Below are 19,980 nucleotides of genomic sequence, written 5' to 3'. Positions count from 1 at the left end.
TCACAGTAAATATTCTAAATAGTTTTTGTTCATTATTTTGTGTATATGAGTGAATTTATCTATAACGTAAGCTTAAATATGTGTGAGTGTCCAAGAATATATTTATTCCAAACACTAGAGTGGGTTTATGTGTGTTTAGACTCTTGAAAAAGGTTTTTATCTTTACAGAATCTAACAAACTTTAAAATGGAATATAAGCCAATATTCTGCAAATTAAATGCACTTGTCCATTACAGCAGATGTTTTAATATGGGTATAAAAATTTACTTTCTTGCAGTATTATTGTACAATTCCAAGTTCTTGTTTTATAAATTCCAATGCATTTTTATTGGGATTTCAAAGAAACTACACAAATACATACTTTCATAATATTGCCTCCTTTTAATTGCTGTACCAGGAACACACTGCTGTAGAACTCTGCCAAAATGAAAAGATCAGGCCAACATGCAGAGGCACAGGGAAAGTAAAATATTCAAGTAATGGGGATCACTGGGATTTTTTGAAACATTATTCTTTGACTTCCAGTAGAACAAACTGTCAATAGCACCACTCCATTAAAAAACTGCTTTATGCACAAATATCCAGGACAAAATGCAGTTACCTTGGTAATTCGTTAGCATGTGGTTATTTCAAATAAAAATATTGCATAGATTTTATAATACTATACTATTTGCATAGATTAAAAGATGAAGAATGGAAAGTGTTATGAGTGCATCCTGGTTACCATGGACACATTCCATTCTCAATGTTATTTGGAGGTGCAAGTGGTAAAGGAATTCACTACCACACTGCCTATTCCATAGGCATTTTCTTCATTAAAAAAGAGAGAAGAGGAAAGAATGAGCAAACCCAAATATAAACAGCAGCAACTAAACAAAGCTTCAGGTAAAAAGTCATTGCAATTTTTTTAACAATTAAAACAACTAATATTTAAGTGAAAATTAGCAAAAATTAAACAATTTAGGAAATATCTGTGAATTAATTAATTGTGAAATTAATCTGAACTATAGATTACCAGAAGTACAGAACTCTTTACATTGTCTGAGAAATTAATATTTGAAATTTGTCATATGGTGATCCATCTTTTAAGGATGTAGGTCTTATTCTTTCTTTAATCTCATTCGGAAGCTATAGAAGTAAAGATAAGTCTCACACGTCACACTCATCCTGTACAATAAGAAACCTCTGGGGGAAGCTGAGACAGACAGTGTGAATTGTGAAACCCTGTACAAAGGCAAATATGAGAAACTTTCTCCTTTCCCAGTACACATTATTAGGATTTCAAACTTCTTCATATTCAACTGGTAACTCAAAATACAGTTTCTCTGATTACAGACTATATGGAGGTTAACTTTTCCCTTAAATTATTCTCCTTTAAATAGTTAAATATTTCCTCTTAATTATTCTTCTTTGAAAATTTAAACATTCAACACATCGAAGGAAGGTGACTACAGAATCTCAAAAATAACATATTTGAGATTCAGGAGATCTAGATTCAAACATCTTCCTCTGTCCCGGGTGAATGGCCTAAATCCCCAGTCTTTGTTTTTAGCCTTGGATTTGTTACTACACTCCAAGATCTCATTCCACTATACAGTGAAGGAGCCATTGTGTCTTCTACAGAGAAAATGTCACATTCTCAATTAGTCTTAAATCCCTTTTCCCAGATTATTTTATCAGATATTATATTAGTTCTCCATCATGTTTTTGTTTTTGTTTTTGTTTTTGTTTGTTTTTTTAAACACCTGTGCTTTTGGTTGGGTTTTGTAGATTGAAGAAGACCATGAAATCTTGATTTCAAAATTAGAGCGTTCAAATGCTTCTGTCACTCATTTTATCATTTTATCTTTTTTTCTCTTGCACAGTATTGTTGCATTGCACAGTATTGTTGCATTCAATACATATTGTTGTATTGAAGGGACAGCAAAATTATCAGAGGGAATAAAATATTACTCTAGAGGATCAGAGTCTTCACTTATGATCATGATACTTGCCATTTATTAATGTGGTTAAACAGGCAGACCTAGATCAGAATGCCACAAAGAGATTATTCCACTACTTAACAAAACAAGGCATGCAAGCTAAGTGCAAGACATAACATCCCTTTCTAGATGGATAAGACATGGACAGGTTTAATTTAAAACCATTTCCTTTAGTTTTGTCTTCCTTAATTCAGTTTCAAGGTCTCCCTCTTAAAATTTCATGTCTAGTCAATGCTTTGAATTTTTTTTGGTGTTTGAGTTTGTTTCCTCTTTATTAGAGTAAAAAACTCCAAATAACATAACAGAGCAGTCAGACTTTTGCTCTCTGTATAAAATGTCCTGAAGTACAGCAGTGTTACAGTGCAAAGTAATTTTTAGGGAATCTGCACCTCTTTTAGTAGTGTCTGTACATATAAATGGCAATGCTTTTTGTTACAGATGAAGTCTTAGTTAAATCATCCCACTGCTCCCTTCTTGGATACTTCTTATCTTCCTGATTTGCATATATCTGCCACCAGTTTAATCTAATATCGGCTGAGAACTCTTTTCCTATATTCGTACGTGGGCAGCTCACTTGCAGCACCGACATCTCCTACTCTAAATTTTTAGGAACATGTATTGCACTGGTCCCTAAAATCTCACATTTTTTAAGAACAGACTAACACTATCAGTGTGTTTTTCAAAGTTCCCTTGCTGTCTATTTACAGCTTTAATTCCACCTCAAATCAGAAGACAGGAACACTATAGAATCTATCACATGGTGCAGACATTCTCATATATTTCACTCCTACGCACATCTCCAGTTTTTAGAAAAAGCTGTGTTAACAAGTGTGCCCTTTCTCTCCATCAGTTATCAGCCCAGTACTACAGGTAGCATGTGCTACTTCTTGGTTGATTTTTTTTCCTGTTTCTTCAAACACTAGGATTTTTTCAGTCCAATTTCAATTACTCATTTTACATGAAACTTAACACCGATTACCTTTAGGTTTCAGTCTCATTACAAACTGCATAAGAGGAAAGAACTGTACAACTCAAATGTAGCACCAACTTAGCAAAAGCTGAAATCTCTTATTATAATTTGTCATGATAATTTGATATGCACGTGTATTAAAACATACATTGCATTTTCTGTCACAAGTATCTGCTTGCTTTTTTGATGCTTTTCAGCTACACAGCTTCTCTGCTTGCAATCCCCATCTGCTGTCATTCCTTTCACTCCATTGTTCACTATCATCCTATTATGTTATTTAGAACTCTGGCTTCAGACATGGTCCTAGGCTTCTGCTTCTACAATATTATTTTGAGGTTTTCAACAAATGATTTCTATCATTTTATTGTGCAGTAGTGTTCATTCTTCTAGTTCCCACCCTTCTCCAGGTAATTTGTGTAATTCAGGCTTCAGCCAACAAATGACATTTACACTGGTTGTACCCAATGCACAATTTTAATCTAATTTTGTGAAGTCCATCCAAAAGCTGCAGGCACTTTTACTTTGGTTTTATTTAGTTTTATTTCAGTTTAACACAAACTGATTTAGTTTATATCAAATCAAAATCAAGCAAATCTTTAGAATAAAAATCCACAGAGCAATTTAGACTAGAAACTTTATTTAAAAATCATTTCTAGGTTCCTTTTATAGCCTATCTCACATTGAGATAAAAATTCGGAACCTTTTCTAGCTTTGCCTTCTACATGTCTTACCTTCTTTCCCTTGAACACTTGGCTGAGTGCATTTAATTACATTGGATAAATGAAAAAAGTATAAATATATGGTATGCTTCATCAAGGAAACATATCTGACAGTTCATCATGAATGCTACTGTGTATATGGAAAATGAAATAATGTATACAGCTGTTGGTTAATAAAGCAACAGAAAAAAGCAATAATTGTATTTCTAACTTGAAGCAGGAAAAAGGAAAACAAAATAGGCAAGAACACAAACTTACCTTTGGTAACATGAAAGCAGAATTCCTCCTGAGGTATCCCAAGACAGAACAAAGATTGATAAGGATTTCCTACCTATGTAAGGCAAGTAATAAATATAACTAAATCTTTCTTTGTATCTAAAGGGCAAGCACTAGCAATAAGGAACATGTGAACATGACTTGGTTACAGCAAGAAATATTTACATTATTAAGCAGAAAGTAGTTGTGATTGCTTACCTTGAGAAACTATAACACCTTCACAAACTGAAAATCATCCTTGACAGGCACGACTAATTAAGTATGATACTTTTAAAGAAAGCTACAAATATTAAAACCATGCATAATACTAAAAATTGGAGTTTAAACATTGCAATTCTGTGAGATCCTGCTGTCTGTATATTAACTAGTTATAAGTAGACAAAACCCAGCTAAGACAAAAGTAAAAAATGTATCTCTAGGCTACCAGTGATATAGTAAAACCAGGTTAATAGCAAATTAACTAAGATTACTTTATCATCTTTAACATACCTCAGTTAAAACAGATACGAGAATATTCCAATGCATCTTCAAATAACAGCTCAACCACTACTGAGAAAGGATTTTATAAGCCCACACAACAGCACTGCATTATCATAGGCTCACTTAGAACTCAACCTCACAAGTAATAAGCATTCCATATAAGATATATATCTAATTTCAAATCAATAAATGAATGTTTCACAGGGTTAAGCATTTGGTAATGTTTGTGAGGAAAAAAACCCCAAAACAACAACCCTCCAAAAAAGAGAATTGAGCCTTCTGGGAAAGTAAAAACCTACCACTTACATTGCTGTATTTAATGCCTTTTGTAGAGAAATCTTGCTCCACTAATAATGAAAGCCCTGAAATTCCAGCATTGCCAGTGCAACACATCACAAATTGCATTTCAGTTGTTAAAAGCCCAAATTTTCCTATGTCAGTTCTTGTGCTGTATTACATCTTCAATATTGCAGCATGACCAAAGAATTCCCAAATCTTCCCCAAAACCATTTGGATAAGATCTAGCAACTGCATACACTCAAAGGTGGCACATCACAGAAGAAGTGAGAGATACCATCAGGCATCCAAACTGTAACACATCATAACACTGCTAAACTAACTTATTTTAGTTTTGGACAGACACCTGACAACAATATTCATGTTTTTCCAGTGCAGCATTATTTCCCCAGAGAAACTGTCTCCATTTTCTCCAAGTAGCTCTACAGCTTACTTTGATATCTGATTTAGAGACAGCAGAAAAAGCAAAGGCAATTTGCCTATGTATTTTAGGCTTGATGAACATTCTCCTGATAATAACTGCTTAATACTGTGTGATAGCATTACTATGAAAATGTTTGATTCTTTTGGAAATATACCTTTTCAGCATAGCAGAGAATTTCCTGAGCTGGGACAAAATGGCTGCTGTCTCCTGGTCTCAACAAACAATTTTTGAAATATTTTTACTCTATGAAAACAAGTTCCTATTTTATGCAGTTGAAGTTTTCCATACAAATATCTCATAATAAAAATATATTTTTTTTAACTCCCTCTTGAGAAATTTCTGTGCTCTTTTTGTTTGCTTAGAACACAAATCTCTGTTTGAAAAGTCAAAGAAGAAACTTGGATAGAATCCAGTTAGGTAGTAACAGATACAGCATCCCTCAGGTTTCAAATGCAAATAAAATAGTAGAATTTTGAAAAAGGTTCATCTCCCACAGATATTTACTTAAAATAAGACTTATCTTTCCAAAAATTGTTTTGTGTAACACGAAATTAATTTCAGCTCAATTACTATTAGAACATCTGTTAGTTTCCCCCCATCCATCTGTCTTAAGCACTTCGAATGGCATCTGCTGTCAATCAAATAGGTTACATATCAAATGTCATCATAAAGACTCGAAAACAAGCCCAAGATATAAGAGTTAACTGTATAATATCTTTTTTCCAAATGGAGGAGTTATCCTTGCAGGTTTAATAAATCATGAAGGTCCTCACAACTGAAAATCAGCCAGTCAACCACTACAAGGATCATTTATTAATGTCTCCTAAAATGGAAATTTTATTGAAAATGATAAGTTGCTGGAGTGTTCTGTTTTGCTTAATTTTTGTTTGGGTTATGTTGGTGGTGGTGATTTTTTGATTGTTTGGGTTTTTGTAGTACAGAATTTAAAGAGATCAGTTAGAGAATGGGGTTGTTTATTGAAAATGGATTTTTAAAAATAAGTTCTTAAAGATTTAAGTGCTATAAGTTCAGAATTTTTGCTTACAACTAAAAAAGCCAGAAAAAAAGCTGTATTTTTATAATTATAGGATCTTTAAAGCAAATGCTATAGTACTGAGTATCCAAAATAATGTGCTGTGCTAAGAATGTATTGATTTAATCAGAAACTGATTAAAGACATAGAGGTGAACACTAAACAATAGGAGCAATGAGGGGTAAAGAACAAGAACGTTCATGAGAACTGTTTGCCCAGTTACTTACACTGTTTGTTCATCTACATGTCCTGTGTATATCTTTGAGAGAACCCAGTTGCTGATCTCTGGCCAAACATACAGTTCTGCAGTTGCATATTTGACAGAGTCCTGGCTGCCACACAAGCAGATCATGTGTGGAATATTGCAAGAACCATGGCAGCCTTGTGAATGTACTGAGCTGGTCTTTTGTGGCTAAGTAGCTGAACGTTTTACTAACATGACAAAATCTTCTGATTAGTGTAGCATTCATTAAATGGTGACAGATGCTAGTATTAATTACATGTTGAGCAGATCATTTTCCCATTACATTTCTTTTGTTACCAGCCTCATCATTCCAGTTATCAGCCTGCCCTATAAGCAGATTAAGCACCAGACTTTTTTTTTTTTGAGGGTGGGGGATGTGTGTCTATATTCCTTGTTTGACCAAAATGAGTGACTGATCTTTCCTACACTACCCCACCATCTGGATTCCTCTCTTGCACTTTTCAAAACCTGTACTTATCATGTGTTAGACAATTTATAAGGAATGTTATTTTGAAAGGTTATTTGGGTGGCTCTCTCAAGCCATCTTACATTTAATGTTGGAAGCCATAGAATTAATCACTTGCCTTGTACAAACAGATAACATCTATTGTTTTTTGTGATAAACCTTGCCAAACTATAACTGGTATATCAAATAATAATTTGGCATTTAAAGATTGAAAAACATGTACAGTAAAAGGTATACGTGAAACAAGTTGCCATCTCTCATGTCAGTCTTGAACAAAAAGATTCCCACTCTATGTAATAGTACATGCACTCAAACAAAACAAAAACTATTCACCATTCCCATGAATACTAGGAGGATTTCTCAAACACATTTGATGGCCAAGAATGATTTTTTATTTATTATGTTTATTCTGACATGTACACCAACTTCTCCTTCATAACAACTCAGAGTAGCCCTGGAGAGGAAAAAAGGAAACAAATAAAAAAAAATTGAAAAGTACAAATGGGAAAGTCATTCATCTGGAAATAATTTCTGCCATAAACCAAAAGGTTATAAATTGAAAGTTGACAGAGGAGAAGGACATTGGAATAATAACTAATTGAAGGATGATCAAGAGTCATTAATGTGATTTTGGTAGAGAAAGTTAAATACAAACCTAAAATTTAAATCACCCAGGTTTTTTCAGAAGACATGGGGAAGTAACAATGCTTTTGCACATGGTACTTATTAGGCTTATTATTATTAAGAACAAAAGTATTAATGGGAATAAGTGCAATGAGAAAATGAGAGTGACCAAGAAGCAATGAGAAAATGAGAGTGACCAAGAAGCAGAGAGCCTGTTCCAGAAGTGGAGACTGATAAAACAAAACAAGCCCTATCCAGAGTGTGTAATTTATTAAATATATACAATATATCTCATATATATATACACACACATATACAGCATCGTTACCTACACAAAAGATATCCAAACAAAATAAATGTAAATGAATCTGCATAACTGCACTTCTAACCATCAGAGAAGTGATGATCTGGAGCAATTGTTCTGTGTGAAGTAGCAGAGGAAGAAAAGCTTCACTGCCTTTGAAACACATCAAATCCCATTTATGCTATGAAGATCTATTATGTAGCTGGATCAAACAGCAGGCACTGGGACTGAATGACCTGAAGTTGTCTCTTTCAGTCTTATTTTTCTGCAGTGGAACTGGCAGATGCCCACACAGGGAAAATATGTGGAATAGTTTCTGTGCATTTGTAAAATTATGATTGCTGACTTAAAATAGCTACTTGAAAAAAAATTATTTTTGCTGATGGCTCAGAAGATCTCTCCTTCCACACTATCCAGCTGGGTGAATTGTATTCTGTGAATGCTCATCATGTAACTAAGTTTCTTGCCCTAACACATTTTTAAGATCTTCTGTATTTGTACAGAATTTCTGGTTCTGTGACAGTTTGACTTTATAGTCAGCTGATACCTGGAAATCCTGGCCATGACCAGGGCCAGAAGCCTTGGAGCTTTTTAAGACATGCCCAGTGCATTTATAACTTCATCCTGGAGAAGCTGAATCTACTGCTCATGTAAAGCCCAAGTAGAGTGTTCAAAGAAGGGCAACACTGGACAGAATTATGGGAGCTTTCATACAAATCCACTATGCAGCCACGAACTCCCTTTTTGCTTTAAAGAAAACAACAACAGACAATTCTGAACCCACTCACTTCCAAGAACAGGGCTATTCAAAGTAGCTGGTTTCAGCATTCATGAAACCCTGTGCTAGATTGGAGGCTTAGACTGTGAGGCCTTTTAGGCAAAAACTGTTATTTATTAGGAAACTGCAAAATAGCACACTAGGAATGTGAGCTAATGACGAGGCCTCCTAACCCAGGATGGCTAAATATATTTTACATGAGACACAACTTGGAACATCAGTGATGCACATACCTTCAACTGCTATTTTTGACACAGGTCTCTTTGCAGGAGATTCCATAGCCTGTAGAAAGGTTAACTAAGCATCCAGAAGTTTTACATGTACAGAAGTTAAAACTGGAGACACTACTTATGTGAAGGTGTTTTGAGAGTAAGAAATTAAAATTTGAGTGAATTGGGAAGCTTTGCTGGAATCAGATGCATTAGCTTAAGAAAATATAGTGATATATTGAAATACCTACATTCACTGCACAATACTCAAATGATCTTACTGCCATAAAATCAAAGCTGAATTTTTAAAACAGTCCAAACTAGTTATTTTTCAATGACACCAGTTTCCTGGTAATGCTTTGTACAATAAGCATTTGCAGAACAATTTGAACTTACACTCATGGTTATGAAGCTTTTTTGCATGGTTTATGTTAACTGATTTTGCTTCGTTTTCAGGATATATTTGGGCAGCTGAAAACAAACCCAAGAATAGATACCTCAAGGGTGTGACAGGAAACATATGAGAACCAAAAACCTGAAGACAGAAATAATAACAAGAACCATCTTATTTTTATTATCCAAGGGCAAAAATGAATATCAAAGACACCACAACACTCAGTCACATTCCACAGACTTTCAGAGCACTGGTAGGATTCCTATGGGGTCAGTGGGACAGGCCCAGTACAAGACTTCAGCTACCCAAAAACACGTATTTCCCAGTTATTGTGCAGCAGTTCTTCCCTGAAAGAACGTATGTTCATTATTTTGGTCTTCTTTATGAAAACAAACTGAAAATTTCCTCCTAGTTTAAAAATATATTGTGGGTTTTTTTGGTTCTGGTGAGACATTTAGAAAACTTTCTCAGAAAAGTTTCTGAAACTTTACATTTTCTAAATTATTATGTTCAGCTTGAGACAAGCATTTTTGTTTGTCTCTCTAATAAATATAAAGTAAATAAACTGAAGTTAAAAAAGTCTCAAAATGAAACAAAGACTATATTATATTTGTATTTTTATTTCATAATCTTATAAACTCACAGATTTGTTAAATTTCATTTATTTGTTAATTTGTTAAATTTCCTTTGTCCAACATTTCTCATTGATGATTCTATTAGATTATTCTGAAAAATACTCATATCACACATTTTGCAAGATATTTTAAAACAAAGGTTTAAAAAACTCTTCCAAGATATTTATTGTGGCTTATTTCCCTGTTTGAAAAACCAGTTATCTGCACTGGTGAAAGGCAGGACATATAACATCTCCAGGTACAATGTGGAAAATGTATACAGCCATCCCATTCCTAGATGCTAATTTCATGTTCTTGGAATTACATGTTAGATTATTGCTTACCCCTCTGCCTTAAGTGTGATTACCCTGAAAGTGCAGCTAAACTTATCTTTCTTTAGAAGGAATACTTAAAGATTTGTTGTTTATTTGCGTTAAATGTCACAGCACATTTATTTTTTTTGAGGCATTTCTGAGAGTAAACTTATGTCTGCTTTAAAGGTACAAAATCAGGACGTGTATATACTACTTCGCGAGGTTTCTAACTCATATTTCTCTTTCCTCCTTTCCGCTGGCTCCTCACCCAGAGCCCATCCCACAGGCTCGGGAAAGCCCAGGAGGAAGGAATCTCCCACATACCGAGGCTCCCGGTCTAGACGCACTTCGGCCCATGCCTGCAAATACCTTTTTGGTAGCCAGCCCTCAGGCAGCCGGGCGTTCCCAGCCCCCAGGAGGCCCGACCAGCGGCACTTACTGCTGGTGCCTCCCGGGTCGCTTCCTGGCAGCGTTAACGGGGCTCTCGTCCTGCTCCGGCACGGAGGGGCTCCTTCCCCAAGGACAAGCCCTCGCTAAAGGCGCTGCCGCCTCAGGCTGCCGCTCTGCCTGCCTTCCTTCCTGGGCGGCGGAGAGAGCGGCGGAGAGAGCGGCGGCCCCGCGCGGCTCCGGCGCCGCCATTTTGGGACGCTGGCGGGAGGTCTCCATGGCAACCAGGAAGGGGCGGACATCGCGCGGGGTCACCGCTAGCCCGGCCCCCTCTTAAAGGAGCAGCCGCGGCGGCCCCGCGGTGCCGGGCAGGGTCTGACCCCCGCCGCCAGTGCCACCAGCGACCCGCGCCCCGGCCGCCCCGTGGCCGCCCCGAGGGGGGACGTTCCCGCGGACCCGAGGTGACGACCCCGGCGGAGGGATACCGACCGCCGCCGGCGGCTTCGCCGAGCGCAGCGAGCGGGCCGCGCTCCGGGACGCGGCGGGGGCTGCGCGGGGGGCGGCAGCCGGGGCAGGGGCCGCCCGCCGGCCCGGGGCGCGCGCGGGCCCCGGCGGGGCCCCGGCGCCGGGAGAAAGTAGTCCCGCGGCCTCCCCCTCGCGCCGCTGGAAGGGGTTCGGCGGCGGAGGCGGCGGACGAGGCGTCGCTCGGTGCTGCGGCTTCAGCTGATAATTGAAGGGAAGCGAGGCGGCTGCTGCCGGGAGGAGGGAGGCACGGAGCGTCTGCGGAGGCCGCACCGGGACAAACTAGGTACCCGGGGCCCCTCCGCTCGGTCGGGGGGCGCCGGGGAGGCGGGCGCGGGGCGGCGGGGCGCTCGCCGGGCCCCTCGGCGACTCCGGGCCGGGCCTGTTGTGTCATCCTGGCATTAGACGAGCTGCCCTTCCTGGCGGCCCGGGGCAGGGGGAGGGGAGCGGCGCCATCCCGGAGCATTGTTGCAGATGGGGGTGGGGGGGCGAAGGGGAGCCGGGAACGACGCGGCGCCGCGCTGGTGAGTGTGTGGGGCGGCCCGGAGGGGTGGAATGGGGCCCTCGCTGTGGAGGGAAGGGGTGGAAACGGAGCTGACAAAATGGCCAGGCGGCCCCCGAGCCCGCTGCAGGGGCATCCCTCGCCCCCCTAGCCCGGGCAGGGGTGCCGGGGGCCGCCTGGCCTTTCCCGGGCCGCCTGGTGGGGAGGGGGCGGCAGCGCGGCCGCCCCTCGGCGGGCCCTGTGTGGCTGCTGATACAAAAGGGCAGTGTCAGTGTTGACACTGCCGTGCCGATTTCGATGCCCTTCCATGTCTTCCCTCCCCCACTCCGCTTGGCCCCCTTTTCCATAGTGGTCCTTTCTTTCCCACCCCCTTATATTTTTTTCCCCTCTAAAGAAACTAGGGAATATCTTAAAGGAAATATAGCAATTTATTTTTCTTTTCCTCCTGCCCAGCTCGGTAAAAATGCTAAACAATCGGCCGACGTCCATATTTCACAAGCTTTTTTGGGGGGAGGAAGAAGGTGGGCAGAAAACGGAGGCGCCCGTGGGGTCGGAGTCACAAAGCTGGCTGCCCACGAAGGGGATTATTTTCGCAGCTAAATGTTTTCGAGCTGATGTTTTTCTTGTTTTCAGTCAAGAAGCAAGTTGTTGCCTGGTTCTTGCGTTTGCTTGCATAATGCGTCGTACTTGGAGGCTGATCAAACGCTGGGCTCTGCCTTTCCTGCCTGGCTCTTCCTCCTTCCCTTTTCCCGGGGGGCTGGGTCGTGGGACAAGTTAGAGGGGGCTGGTGGCGCTGGGGCTCCCGGCTGCTGCCCCGCGGATCCGGGGAAGGGAAGGAACCGAGGCCGGGGCTCTCGCCAGACCTGCAGGCCTGTCTTCCTGTGTCCAACTTTTTTATTGTTCCCCCTTCCCCCTTCCGAGTGCACGGGCTCTCCGGCAGGCGGGGGTTTGCACGGCTCGGGAGTCCCAAAGTCTAGACGGGGAACCGGAAAATAATAGGGGAAAGAATGGAAAGTTGTGTCAAGGGCTTTGGGGGAAAAACATCGACGTATCGAACAAAGGTCCTGCCTGTGTTGGAGAGAGAGGCCTGCATGTGAGGCCTGATTGTGTCGCATTTACACACGGGGAAGAAATGAGTGCTTGGTACTGGCCTAAATTTATTCTGTAAGTCTAGCATGGAACTTAGGAATGCTTTCAGAGAGTGTGTAGTTTGTTTTGGGAGAGTTTTTATTATGTGTAGCAATCCAGTAATGGTTTTTATTTTAAAACCTTTTTTTTTCCCCTAAAAAGACAGTTCAGGTTGTTTTTGTTTTTTTTTTTTTTTTTCCTGCCTTGTTCAGCAGAAATAATACTGATTCAGAGCTTCTAACACTGTAATACAAAACTTAGACTAACTTCCACAGTTTGTGTTGCATGTATTATGAATTTTGAGCTTCCTGGTTCTTTAAAGGCTGCCATAAAGAGGAGTTCAATAGTTACCAGCTGATAAATTTGAAGTACATCTATCATAATGAGAAAGAAGAGGAATTCTGAGCACTTAAATTAATTTTTCAAGATTTTCTTGTGTGAACTGACACTGTAGGTATTCTTTTGCATGACTTTAAAAACTAGCAAGCATTCCTGTGATTATTTCTGTTTATCTCTGGTGTAGTCTCTTCGGTTCTCCCTCTTCCACTCTCAAAACTAGAGTTCTCATTGTACAGGGTTGGGGTTTTGGTTTGGTCTTTTTTTTTTAATTTTAAATTAAAAAAAAAAAGGTATTCAATTTATGTGGTTTCTGAGATTTATTAAGATTTTTGATAAGCTAAAAGTTTTTAAACAAGTTGTATTTTATGTATGTAAAAATATACACAATGGGCATGAAAGCATGATGAGAAATAACTATAGTTTTCTATTTTCTGGTAGTCTACTTAATAAATATGTATAGGAATTAAATGTATATTATGAAAATACCAGTTAAAATATCAGTTTGCAGCTGATATTTTAACAAAATATGTTGTATTTGAACTAAGAAATTTAAAAACAGTAGTCTGGTGAATAAATTCTGAAAATAATGGTTAAGTTTTTGACAATATACATGTTTTTAACTCGCAGTAGTTTCTGTATTTGTAAAATGGAGCTGATTGTCAGCCGCTCAGTTCTTTTGATCTTAAATGCAAAGGTGTTTTTAAATTTTATTGTTTGGTGTATCTTACTGTTGTGTTAGAAATACAGGTAATCAGATTTTTTTTTCCCCTTTCTTAGGGTTTTTTCTGAGAAAAATGAGTAGTACACTTGAATTAACAACTTTTAAGTCTTCAGTCTCCAGATGGTTGCATAGGTAGGAACCTAAACATGTCTTAGCTTTTAGTGGAAAGACTGTAGGTCATCCACATTGTGACATTACTGCTTATTAATATAGCAGATCTACTTCAGTAGGAGTGCCAACCTGTTGAGTAAGAGCTTAGGAAAATGGAGTCTTTTTATGTCTTGCAGAAGTTTTTCAGGTCAAAGTGACCATTAGGGAAATATTCTGCATCTTCCCAGTAAATGAATACTCCAAGCTGTCATTCCTAATTGGGAATCATGCACAAGTTTTTGTGGTTTTTTTTTTTTAAGTTTTTCTTTTTGTGTTGTACTTTGACTGTCTTCAAACCCAGAGTGTAAATATTACAGAAAAAAAGTGCAATGAAAACTTGTTCTTATAAAATCATTCCTAAATTTGAAGTCTAAAGCTGTAGGTGACAACAGCACTATTCCTTCTGCAGCAGTGTAGCAAAAATAAAATGCATTTGTTTTTAATGCCATCAGTGGAGACATGATCAATTTCCATGTGGATCCTTACATCACTGATAAGTCCAGTTACTTCTCTGCAGCAGTCCAGAACTATAACCTGACTAAATTCCTTTTCATTTTGAAGTGATGAAGCAGAAGTAGGAAAGTCAGTGAGAAAATTGCATGTTGGTACCTAATTTGCAGCTAAATGAATCTCACAGCTATGTTAATCTTGTCTTTATAGGCCATGCTATATTTTCTAACAAAGTAGTTGGTAAGCATCATATAGCGCACTTTCGATCATGGGTCTGTCTTTTGTCACACTGAGGCTAAATTACTGTGACAAAGTATAATCAGGTACTGAAGTACAACATGGTGAACAAATACAGTATTGCTTAAAACTTAACCCAGAATGTTTCTGGGATCTCCCATTGCCTGTTGGATGATCATTGTCCTGTTCATCACCTGTCAAATTAGTAACACCCCTCATAATGCACTCTGTTGACTCTTTAATGCTATTTTCATCAAGGTGTCACTGCCCCATTCAGTACTGACTCTGAAGGTAGTAGCACATTGGATTTTTTTTTAATAGAGTAACTAAAAGTTACTCAAAGTAATTAGCATTGGGTGAGTATGCTTAGTTTTATGAAGAAGTAATATTTTAAATGTGCTCTTAATCACTACATTGTATCACAGCAGATTTATGGCAGTATATGAAGGAACTTCTTACTGAGGGTTTCCATAGCTCAGTTTTAACTTAGGCCATGAGGTTGATAGCTGCAAAACAAAGTCATACTAACTTTTTTCCTTGGTGTATTTTTTTTCAATTTATATGGAATAAAGTGCTTCTCAAGGAGCAAAAATATTTTCAGAGTTCTAAGTGGTGAGCAATAATGAAAAAAGTGCTTGTATGAGCCACTTGGCTCAGGTTCATTTTTTTTAACAAAACAGTTGCTGAATTCATGTTTTAAAGTTATCTTCTGTAAATAAAGAAATTTTAGCTACTTAGAAATTTTAGTACAGTGTCTGTGGAGGACAGGGCTAAGTCTACTGGCTTCTCCTGTCTGCTTTCAGATACAATGGTTGCTTTAGTATGAAGTTCAGTTTGAGGAGCAATTGTTCTCCTAGTCCTGCCATCAAGCTGAGTCCAACTGTGTAAATATGCATATTCTCCTTCTATTCTGTCTGGCAGCTAGGGTTCGAGCACACAAAACCAATCTGTTTACTCTCCTCATCTGTGATGATGCTTGTCTTGCAAGGTACTGACTGTTGCCAGTCTAAATGGACTCATGGAGCTACTTGGTACAAATATGGCAGCAAACTGCCCTGAGAGCAGTAGATGGTCAACTCTGTAAGGAAAAAATGGAAATATTGTTTTAATATAGGAGAAATGGAAAACTTAGGTTTATTATCAAGAAAGTTAATCATGATGGTTTAATATTGGACTTGAATATTGAAGATGCATGAGAAATACTAGCAATGATGTTCAAGCCATGGTTACCTTCCATTGCTCCAGAAAAGCCTCTCTTGTAAGGATTCATACAGTAAGCCTGTTTGCAAAGCTTGGAAACCTCAGGAAGTTACTTGGCCCTTCTCACATTTAATGTCTTATACCCTTGAATAGTTTTTCATTGATTGCAGCCTGATGAAAAGAGGTCTGTTTTCTGGTGTGATAAGAAAGAACAAACTCCAAACCTTACTAATATACAAAAGTATGCTTGGAGAAGAAACTGGAATGATTCTATCAGTGTGTAGTAATACTGTGCTGGCTCATGGACTGGGGGGAATATCTAATTTTCTCAAGTGTTTTCTATATGATTTGTTTTGGTAGTGTCCACATAAAGTGCGCATGCTGAACTGCAAAATTCTGGCCTTTGTGAAAGGTAAAAGGGTCTGAGTCATCTTCTGGAATGTGAACCTTGAGTTGTAGGGAGCAATTTGGTGTTTCAAATTGGAAACTGAGGTCTCTTTTTGAATAAGATGGTTTTTTTTTAGGCTCTGAAAGGCAAGGTATATTTCACATTTATTCTGCTTTCAGAGCAACTTGTTGCTGACAACTTGTGTTCTGTTGCATGAAGTCCAAATAACTAAGCATAGTGTAAAGAAGGGCACATAGTTGCTAGACTTCTGTAAAGCTGGAAATAAAAGAATACAAACATGTTTTCTTCTCTTGTGTATGTATGTTTTTTTGGGAACCAATGTGTTAAACTTTCAGGAGGCTGTCAGGCCCTGAGATGGGCATTAGACTTAATACTGGCAGTGTGCACCTCTTTCAGTTCTGTAGTTGTCTGTTTGAAGTGTGGTTAATATCAATGTTTATTAATGCAGAGTAGTAACACTATTTTTTTGCCTTGCTTTTCAGGTGTAGCTTTTAATAGTAAAACTGTTATGAAAACTAGGTCTGTGACAAACTCATGCCCCAAGGTAACTAGGTGTAGATTTAGCTATGTTTGCTTTTTAGAAAGCATGTATCCTGTTCTGTTCTCCCTCATTTTTCTCCACATCTGTCTTCTGTCTTGCCTTAGTTTGCGCTCTTGATAGTGTCTTACCAGCTCTGGGTAGGAGAAATGATCTCTCTGTATGTGGGGTTTTATGTGCTTGAAGTCTGTTCTGTAGCTCTGCTCCTAGTCCAAGACTGCTTAGATGCAAAAGTACAGGCAAATAAATGTGGAAATCAAAAATACACTCTTGTATAGTATCTTCTGCATTGAAAGCATTGAAGCTTCTGGGATCAGGAGCAACATAAATGAGTTGAGGCACCAAAAAGGGAAAGATGGAAACAATGCATTGTAACACTAGTCAGGGTGGACTCTGATATCCCCCATGCCTGCCCTCCTCCCCCTTCCCTCCAGCCCTAAAGAAAAGGAAAAATACACACCTGCATCCCACCCACTCATTAAGGGACTTGAATTACATGTCCTTGATACTGGTGTAATGATTAATTGCTTACTTTAACTCCTGCAGTTAGTGAGGAGAAGCTCTCTTTACATTATATATGCCTTTGTGGAATATGTGGTAGATGAGTGTTTTTGGACAAGGTAATATTGCAAGATGTGGTTAATGTCAGGGCTAGAGGATGGCATCTTATCCAAGTTAATGTTCTGTGTCTTCTAATGTCAAATCCCTTATGTAATTAGCTTATTCAGTGTAGGGAGTGTCCTGTTGTGGAAGGTGTGTGCAGTGTAACTGGATCTTCTGATCACAGGTGAGATGTGGCTGTGCATTTAAAGAGGACAAATGAAGGAAGTAACTGAGGGTGCATATTAATAGGCTGTATGCTGAATTTAAACTTGGAATTCTGCCTTCCTTAGAGAGCGAGTGTTTTCTTCCTCTTTATTTTGGGGATACACTTTATTTATAATCAACTTACTGACTGCAAACTGTAATTTCACTTGTCTTGAGCTTTGCAGTTGTTTCAGGTATGATGGCTTGATGAACTCACGCATTGTACAGGGGTGAGGGGAAGGTAGGAAATTGCTCAGCTGAACAAGGACAGCAGACAGTCATAAGCTGTGTCAATAAACTTGAGTGAACAGCACCTGAGAAGCAGCTACATTGTTAGGTAGCTACTTACGAGATCTTTAAGTTAAGCAGCTGGAGAAAACACAACTTCAGCTGAATCTCATTTAATGAAAGGGATGGAATCTGCATAACTTCAGCAAACTTCAACTCACAATTTCAAGTGTTACAGCTTGTACTTTAAAGATCTACTGCAGTCTGTTCTACAGTGTTTTTCAAGTTTATAAGATGACAATGGATGCTGCCATATCTTACTGTGGTAATATTCTGCCTGTTGTATTTAGCAGATAATAGGCTACAATAAAAGACTGGTAATAAAAATTAAGACTTGAATTATACTATAAGGCTGTGGATTAAAGAAGTTAGTTTTGCTCCTTTACTCAGTTACAAGAAGCTTGTCAGAAGAACAGATAACCTTCCTTTGTCAAAAGTAAGATAGAGGAAATTTGACAAACACATATTTCCTATGGCATCTCTTAAGTTGGTATAGTTGTGCTGTATGTTTGTAGACTTGCAAATGACCATAGGCATTCTGGATACCTGACTCTTGACAGCCTCTCAGAACTTTCACCAGCACTTTGTAACTGGAATTGGAAGAAGCACGTTAAGGGAAATGCCATTGCACACCTTAGTCTGCACATTTAAATGCTTGATTAAGTGGGTAGAAGGTGAGCTCTCTTCAGGTTAGCTATGAAGAGGAAAGATGAATTTTGTGAAATTTATGATGTGAAGGAATGGTATAACTTTAATGCCTTCTGTTAATGTTGACATATTTGAGCGCTATGGACATATTATTTTTAATAGCTTAGAGGTTCTTGACATATTATCCAAATCAAACCAGACTTGGAACTGAAAATTCCAACTTTATTGTGCTTTATGCAGAAGAACTCAAGTGAGCTAGAACTTGAGAACTTTATAATTAAAACCTGGGGGTAAATAGGAATGTAGTGATGAGTTAATTTTTTGGGAATACACTTAAACTAAATGTAAAGTTGCCTGTGAGACTCCACTGAAGTGACAGGCCAAGTAATCCCAATCTGTCACTTCCAAAATAAAATGCAGTGACCATACTTGTTGCTATGCTTCCTGGATTCCATAGGTTGCCTGTAGTAAAGTATATTTCTTGTGAGCTTTTCCTCTGTCACAGACTTAGCCAAAAGCTGTTAAAACTGTTCTTGTAGTTTAAATAAAATAGATTGCTATTAAGTAACAAGTCAATAGATAAACAGTTGTATCATCTGTTTTTCAAAACTTCTTAATTCATTTATTTTATTCAGATGAAATCTTGGGCTTATATTGGATTGAGATCTCGCACTTGAATGCATACTGTGATTCTTGGTGGTAGTACCTGTAGTGTTATGAAGAACACTCAACTCCCTCGACCTGTTCTCAGCAGTCTGCCTGTGTTAAGCTAGTGTTGCTTCTGTTTGTGGCATCTGTTTGTTGGTTTGTTGTTGGTTTCACATCTACCTTGCAATTACTGGAAACTCTATTAAGACTAATTTGTACTATTATTTTAATTAACTTATTTTAATGGAAATAATTTTTATCCTATTTTAGTGGTGTTGGAGCATCTTAAAAGCTTTTATCAGAAGTAAGCCATGTAGATTGCTCTGCATTACTAAATTGTATAGTGTGCTCTAATTTAAAAGCTGTTCCACTTCAGCTAAGAAATGGTTTCTTCCTTAGTCTCACAGATTTGCAATACTGATTTCCTTCACCAAGATGATGTTGGGCTGCTTGGAAAGTCAGCTCTGTAAGATGGCAAATCAAAACCAGACAGCAGGTGATAGTGCTAATTGATCTAACAGCAGAGTTCAATTAGTATTTTGACTTTCTCTGTTGTGTAACCCACTCTGAAACATTGGTTGAGTTGAATGTTAGCAACTTGGTTACAAAATTTCTCTGTTGCACTTTCATAGAACTCCTATGGATTTTTTTTTTTCTGCTAGTACTACGTGTAACTCTTTCCACAAATGGAATAACTGGTTTGGGTTTTGGAATATATTAACTTTGGCAAGTTTCCTCCTCCCCCTCCCCCCCCCCCCCCCCATGTGGCAGATATCAAACGTGAACATATGGGCACAGAGTGACACAGCAATAGAAGGATCAAGCTGGATAAACAACCTCTGCACAGACTAACCCTATCCAAAAGTGTGGTATATGGT

At 38.7% G+C, this 19,980-nt stretch overlaps 1 protein-coding gene across 12 annotated transcripts in view; it reads left to right on the top strand.

The window, feature by feature from the left end:
• Positions 1–10,839: 10,839 nt before the first annotated feature.
• The window catches only part of TRIP12 (thyroid hormone receptor interactor 12), a 79,794-nt gene continuing 70,653 nt past the window's right edge, over positions 10,840–19,980 (top strand). For 4 of the 12 annotated variants that reach the window (XM_085587714.1, XM_021536974.4, XM_021536973.4 and 1 more), the window contains exon 1: positions 11,089–11,323. The gene's annotated coding sequence lies outside the window, so the exon portion shown is untranslated. Of the gene's footprint in view, positions 10,977–11,088; positions 11,324–11,415; positions 11,562–11,809; positions 12,704–13,881; positions 19,979–19,980 lie in introns of those variants that run through there. The other 8 variants (XM_085587710.1, XM_085587707.1, XM_077785657.2 and 5 more) reach the window with 7 other exon arrangements.

Source organism: Lonchura striata, chromosome 9 (assembly GCF_050655825.1).
Source record: "Lonchura striata isolate lonStrDom1 chromosome 9, ASM5065582v1, whole genome shotgun sequence".
NCBI lineage: Eukaryota > Metazoa > Chordata > Aves > Passeriformes > Estrildidae > Lonchura > Lonchura striata.
The sequence above is the reverse complement of the archived record's forward strand: the minus strand, read 5'-3'. Positions and strand labels throughout refer to the sequence as shown.